The sequence below is a fragment of the Lolium perenne genome, chromosome 2, assembly GCF_019359855.2.
Source record: "Lolium perenne isolate Kyuss_39 chromosome 2, Kyuss_2.0, whole genome shotgun sequence".
Classification (NCBI taxonomy): domain Eukaryota; kingdom Viridiplantae; phylum Streptophyta; class Magnoliopsida; order Poales; family Poaceae; genus Lolium; species Lolium perenne.
Window position 1 is genome coordinate 273,204,613 of NC_067245.2, and position 6,722 is coordinate 273,211,334.

A 6,722-nucleotide genomic window follows, 5' to 3' on the forward strand; every position below is an offset into this window, starting at 1 on the left:
ACTTATGCACTTTATCTCTTATTAAGTTGCTTGTTGTGCGATAACCATGTTCCTGGGGACGCCATCAACTACTCTTTGTTGAATATCATGTGAGTTGCTATGCATGTCCGTCTTGTACAAGTAAGGGAGATTTACCACTAAAATGGTTAGAGCATGCATAATGTTAGAGAAGAACATTGGGCCGCTAACTAAAGCCATGATCCATGGTGGAAGTTTCAGTTTTGGACAAATATCCTCAATCTCATATGAGAAAATTAATTGTTGTTGAATGCTTATGCATAAAAGAGGAGTCCATTATCTGTTGTCTATGTTGTCCCGGTATGGATGTCTAAGTTGAGAATAATCAATAGCGAGAAATCCGATGCGAGCTTTCTCCTTAGACCTTTGTACAGGCGGCATAGAGGTACCCCTTTGTGACACTTGGTTAAAACATGTGCATTGCAATGATAATCCAGGTAATCCGAGCTAATTAGGACAAGGTGCGGGCACTATTAGTATACTATGCATGAGGCTTGCAACTTGTAAGATATAATTTACATGACACATATGCTTTATTACTGCCGTTGACAAAATTGTTTCTTGTTTTCAAAACCAAAGCTCTAGCACAAATATAGCAATCGATGCTTTCCTCTTTGAAGGACCTTTCTTTTACTTTTATTGTTGAGTCAGTTCACCTATCTCTCTCCACCTCAAGAAGCAAACACTTGTGTGAACTGTGCATTGATTCCTACATACTTGCATATTGCACTTTTATATTACTCTATGTTGACAATATCCATGAGATATACATGTTACAAGTTGAAAGCAACCACTGAAACTTAATCTTCCTTTATGCTGCTTCAATATCTCTACTATGAATTATTGCTTTATGAGTTAACTCTTATGCAAGACTTATTGATGCTTGTCTTGAAGTACTATTCATGAAAAGTCTTTGCTATATGATTCATTTGTTTACTCATGTCATTTACATTGTTTGGATCGCTGCATTCATTACATATGCTTACAATAGTATGATCAAGGTTATGATGGCATGTCACTCCAGAAATTATCTTTGTTATCGTTTACCTGCTCGGGACGAGCAGAAACTAAGCTTGGGGATGCTGATACGTCTCCAACGTATCGATAATTTCTTATGTTCCATGCCACATTATTGATGATATCTACATGTTTTATGCATACTTTATGTCATATTTATGCATTTTCCGGCACTAACCTATTAACGAGATGCCGAAGAGCCGATTCTTTGTTTCTGCTGTTTTTGGTTTCAGAAATCCTAGTAAGGAAATATTCTCGGAATTGGACGAAATCAACGCCCAGGGGCCTATTTTGCCACGAAGCTTCCAGAAGACCGAAGAGAAGACGAAGTGGGACCACGAGGCGGCGCCACACTAGGGCGGCGCGGCCCAGGTGCTGGCCGCGCGGCCCTAGCATGTGGGCCCCTCGTGACTCTCCCGACTCTGCCCTTCCGCCTACATATAGTCTTCGTCTCGAAACCCCCAGTACCGAGAGCCACGATACGGAAAACCTTCCAGAGACGCCGCCGCCGCCAATCCCATCTCGGGGGATTCAGGAGATCGCCTCCGGCACCCTGCCGGAGAGGGGAATCATCTCCCGGAGGACTCTACACCGCCATGGTCGCCTCCGGAGTGATGAGTGAGTAGTTCACCCCTGGACTATGGGTCCATAGCAGTAGTTAGATGGTTATCTTCTCCTCATTATGCTTCATTGTCGGATCTTGTGAGCTTCCTAACATGATCAAGATCATCTATCTGTAATGCTATATGTTGTGTTTGTTGGGATCCGATGGATAGAGAATACTATGTTATGTTGATTATCAATCTATGTGTTGTTTATGATCTTGCATGCTCTCCGTTACTAGTAGATGCTTTGGCCAAGTTGATGCTTGTAACTCCAAGAGGGAGTATTTATGCTCGATAGTGGGTTCATGTCTCCGTGAACTGGGGGAGTAATGAGAAGCCCCTAAGGTTATGGATGTGCTGTTGCCACTAGGGATAAAACATTGATGCTATGTCCGAGGATGTAGTTATTGATTACATTACGCACCATACTTAATGCAATTGTCTGTTGTTTGCAACTTAATACTGGAAGGGGTTCGGATGATAACCAGAAGGTGGACTTTTTAGGCATAGATGCATGCTGGATAGCGGTCTATGTACTTTGTCGTAATGCCCAATTAAATCTCACAATACTCATCATATCATGTATGTGCATTGTCATGCCCTCTTTATTTGTCAATTTCCCAACTGTAATTTGTTCACCCAACATGCTATTTATCTTATGGGAGAGACACCACTACTGAACTATGGACCCCGGTCCATTCTTTTACATCGAATACAATCTACTGCAATACTTGTTCTACTGTTCTCTGCAAACAATCATCATCCACACTATACATCTAATCCTTTGTTACAGCAAGCCGGTGAGATTGACAACCTCACTGTTTCGTTGGGGCAAAGTACTTTGGTTGTGTTGTGCAGGTTCCACGTTGGCGCCGGAATCCCTGGTGTTGCGCCGCACTACATCTCGCCGCCATCAACCTTCAACGTGCTTCTTGGCTCCTACTGGTTCGATAAACCTTGGTTTCTTACTGAGGGAAAACTTGCCGCTGTACGCATCACACCTTCCTCTTGGGGTTCCCAACGGTCGCGTGCTGTACGCGTATCAAGCTCTTTTTCTGGCGCCGTTGCCGGGGAGATCAAGACACGCTGCAAGGGGAGTCTCCACATCCCAATCTCTTTACTTTGTTTTTGTCTTGCTTTATTTTATTTACTACTTTGTTTGCTGCATTAAATCAAAATACAAAAAAATTAGTTGCTTGTTTTACTTTATTTGCTATCCTGTTTGCTATATCAAAAACACAAAAAAAAATTTAGTTACATGCATTTACCTCATTATCATGACTAGTCCTGTAGTTGTTACTCTGTCACCTGAGGAATCAATCTTCACTTTTAAACAAGGTGGTGAAGAGAATTTCAAAGAAGCTTGGTCTAGAATTTTTGATTCTTATAGTAAAACTGAACCTAAAATGACCCTAAGTTTGCTTCTTAGTAACTTTTATTTTAGGCTTATTCTTCACTATAGATATGCCTTAGATGCTGTAGTGGGAGGAGATTTCCTTCATTGTGATGGGGATCAAGCTTTTAATGCCATAAGAAAATTGATTACATTATCTAGCTCCGATAATAATTTTGATCCATCTCATGCTAGCATTCATAATAGATTAAACACTCTCGAAACAAATATATCCTGTTTAAAAGAAGTGTACAACCAAATTCGCGAATACTATGATTATGTTCCATTAAGCTTCGAACCTTCAATGTGGGTGCATACCGTTAAAGTTGCTATTGGTGGTGAAACTTTTCCTGCTCGTTGTGATATTATGTCTGAGTTTTGCCTTATGCCTAAAAGTATTTATGAATCTTTGACACTTTGGGAACTTACTGAAGGGGGAGAAGGAATAACTCTTACTGATAACTCTGTTATAATCCCTAAGGGTATAGCTGAAGGTGTTTTCACAACCTTTCTTGGAAGGACGGTATCCACTGATTATCTCGTTATTGAATGTGTAGGGACAGGACAAATCACGCTTGGAAGATCCCTGCTGAAACTCATGGGAGCAGTCATAGATGTGGGGAAAGGCACTCTAAATTTTACCTCTACACCCGGATGCGGTCATGTATTCCCTAGACCAAAGAGTAGGAATAAGAGTAAGAAGGGTAAGAGCAACGCCCCTGGTAAGAATGTCAACGCATCATCTTTTGATAATACTTGATACACACTTTCAGCGCCTAGCTGAAAGGCGTTAAAGAAAAGCGCTTATGGGAGACAACCCATGTTTTTACTACAGTACTTTTATTTTATATTTGAGTCTCGGAAGTTGTTACTACTGTAGCAACCTCTCCTTATCTTAGTTTTGTGCATTGTTGTGCCAAGTAAAGTCGTTGATAGTAAGGTTCATACTAGATTTGGATTACTACGCAGAAACAGATTTCTTTGTTGTCACGAATCTGGGCCTAATTCTCTGTAGGAAATTCAGCAAATTATGCCAATTTACGTGAGTGATCCTCAGATATGTACGCAACTTTCATTAAATTTGAGCATTTTCATTTGAGCAAGTCTGGTGCCTCAATAAAATTCGTCTTTACGAACTGTTCTGTTTTGACAGATTATGCCTTTTATTTCGCATTGCCTGTTTTGCTATGCTTGATGGATTTTTTGATTCCATTAACTTTTAGTAGCTTTGTGCAATGTCCAGAAGTGTTAAGAATGATTGTGTCACCTCTGAACATGTAAATTTTAATTGTGCACTAACCCTCTAATGAGTTGTTTTGAGTTTGGTGTGGAGGAAGTTTTCAAGGATCAAGAGAGGGAGATGATACAATATGATCAAGGAGAGTGAAAGCTCTAAGCTTGGGGATGCCCCGGTGGTTCACCCCTGCATATATCAAGAAGACTCAAGCATCTAAGCTTGGGGATGCCCAAGGCATCCCCTTCTTCATCGACAACATTATCAGGTTCCTCTAGTGAAACTATATTTTTATTCCATCACATCTTATGTGCTTTGCTTGGAGCGTCGTTTCGTTTTTGTTTTTGTTTTTGTTTTTATTTGAATAAAATGGATCCTAGCATTCATTGTGTGGGAGAGAGACACGCTCCGCTGTTGCATATGGACAAGTATGTCCTTAGGCTTTACTCATAATATTCATGGCGAAAGTTTCTTCTTCGTTAAATTGTTATATGGTTGGAATTGGAAAATGATACATGTAGTAATTGCTATAATGTCTTGGATAATGTGATACTTGGCAATTGTTGTGCTCATGTTTAAGCTCTTGCATCATATACTTTGCACCTATTAATGAAGAAATACATAGAGCTTGCTAAAATTTGGTTTGCATAATTGGTCTCTCTAAGGTCTAGATAATTTCTAGTATTGAGTTTGAACAACAAGGAAGACTGTGTAGAGTCTTATAATGTTTACAATATGTCTTTTATGTGAGTTTTGCTGCACCGCTTCATCCTTGTGTTTTTTTCAAATAAACCTTGCTAGCCTAAGCCTTGTATCGAGAGGGAATACTTCTCATGCATCCAAAATCCTTGAGCCAACCACTATGCCATTTGTGTCCACCATACCTACCTACTACATGGTATTTCTCCGCCATTCCAAAGTAAATTGCTTGAGTGCTACCTTTAAATTTCCATTCTTCACCTTTGCAATATATAGCTCATGGGACAAATAGCCTAAAAACTATTGTGGTATTGAATATGTACTTATGCACTTTATCTCTTATTAAGTTGCTTGTTGTGCGATAACCATGTTCCTGGGGACGCCATCAACTACTCTTTGTTGAATATCATGTGAGTTGCTATGCATGTCCGTCTTGTCTGAAGTAAGGGAGATTTACCACTAAAATGGTTAGAGCATGCATAATGTTAGAGAAGAACATTGGGCCGCTAACTAAAGCCATGATCCATGGTGGAAGTTTCAGTTTTGGACAAATATCCTCAATCTCATATGAGAAAATTAATTGTTGTTGAATGCTTATGCATAAAAGAGGAGTCCATTATCTGTTGTCTATGTTGTCCCGGTATGGATGTCTAAGTTGAGAATAATCAATAGCGAGAAATCTGATGCGAGCTTTCTCCTTAGACCTTTGTACAGGCGGCATAGAGGTACCCCTTTGTGACACTTGGTTAAAACATGTGCATTGCAATGATAATCCAGGTAATCCGAGCTAATTAGGACAAGGTGCGGGCACTATTAGTATACTATGCATGAGGCTTGCAACTTGTAAGATATAATTTACATGACACATATGCTTTATTACTGCCGTTGACAAAATTGTTTCTTGTTTTCAAAACCAAAGCTCTAGCACAAATATAGCAATCGATGCTTTCCTCTTTGAAGGACCTTTATTTTACTTTTATTGTTGAGTCAGTTCACCTATCTCTCTCCACCTCAAGAAGCAAACACTTGTGTGAACTGTGCATTGATTCCTACATACTTGCATATTGCACTTTTATATTACTCTATGTTGACAATATCCATGAGATATACATGTTACAAGTTGAAAGCAACCGCTGAAACTTAATCTTCCTTTATGCTGCTTCAATATCTCTACTATGAATTATTGCTTTATGAGTTAACTCTTATGCAAGACTTATTGATGCTTGTCTTGAAGTACTATTCATGAAAAGTCTTTGCTATATGATTCATTTGTTTACTCATGTCATTTACATTGTTTGGATCGCTGCATTCATTACATATGCTTACAATAGTATGATCAAGGTTATGATGGCATGTCACTCCAGAAATTATCTTTGTTATCGTTTACCTGCTTGGGACGAGCAGAAACTAAGCTTGGGGATGCTGATACGTCTCCAACGTATCGATAATTTCTTATGTTCCATGCCACATTATTGATGATATCTACATGTTTTATGCATACTTTATGTCATATTTATGCATTTTCCGGCACTAACCTATTAACGAGATGCCGAAGAGCCGATTCTTGTTTTCTGCTGTTTTTGGTTTCAGAAATCCTAGTAAGGAAATATTCTCGGAATTGGACGAAATCAACGCCCAGGGGCCTATTTTGCCACGAAGCTTCCAGAAGACCGAAGAGAAGACGAAGTGGGGCCACGAGGCGGCGCCACACTAGGGCGGCGCGGCCCAGGTGCTGGCCACGCGGCCCTAGCGTGTG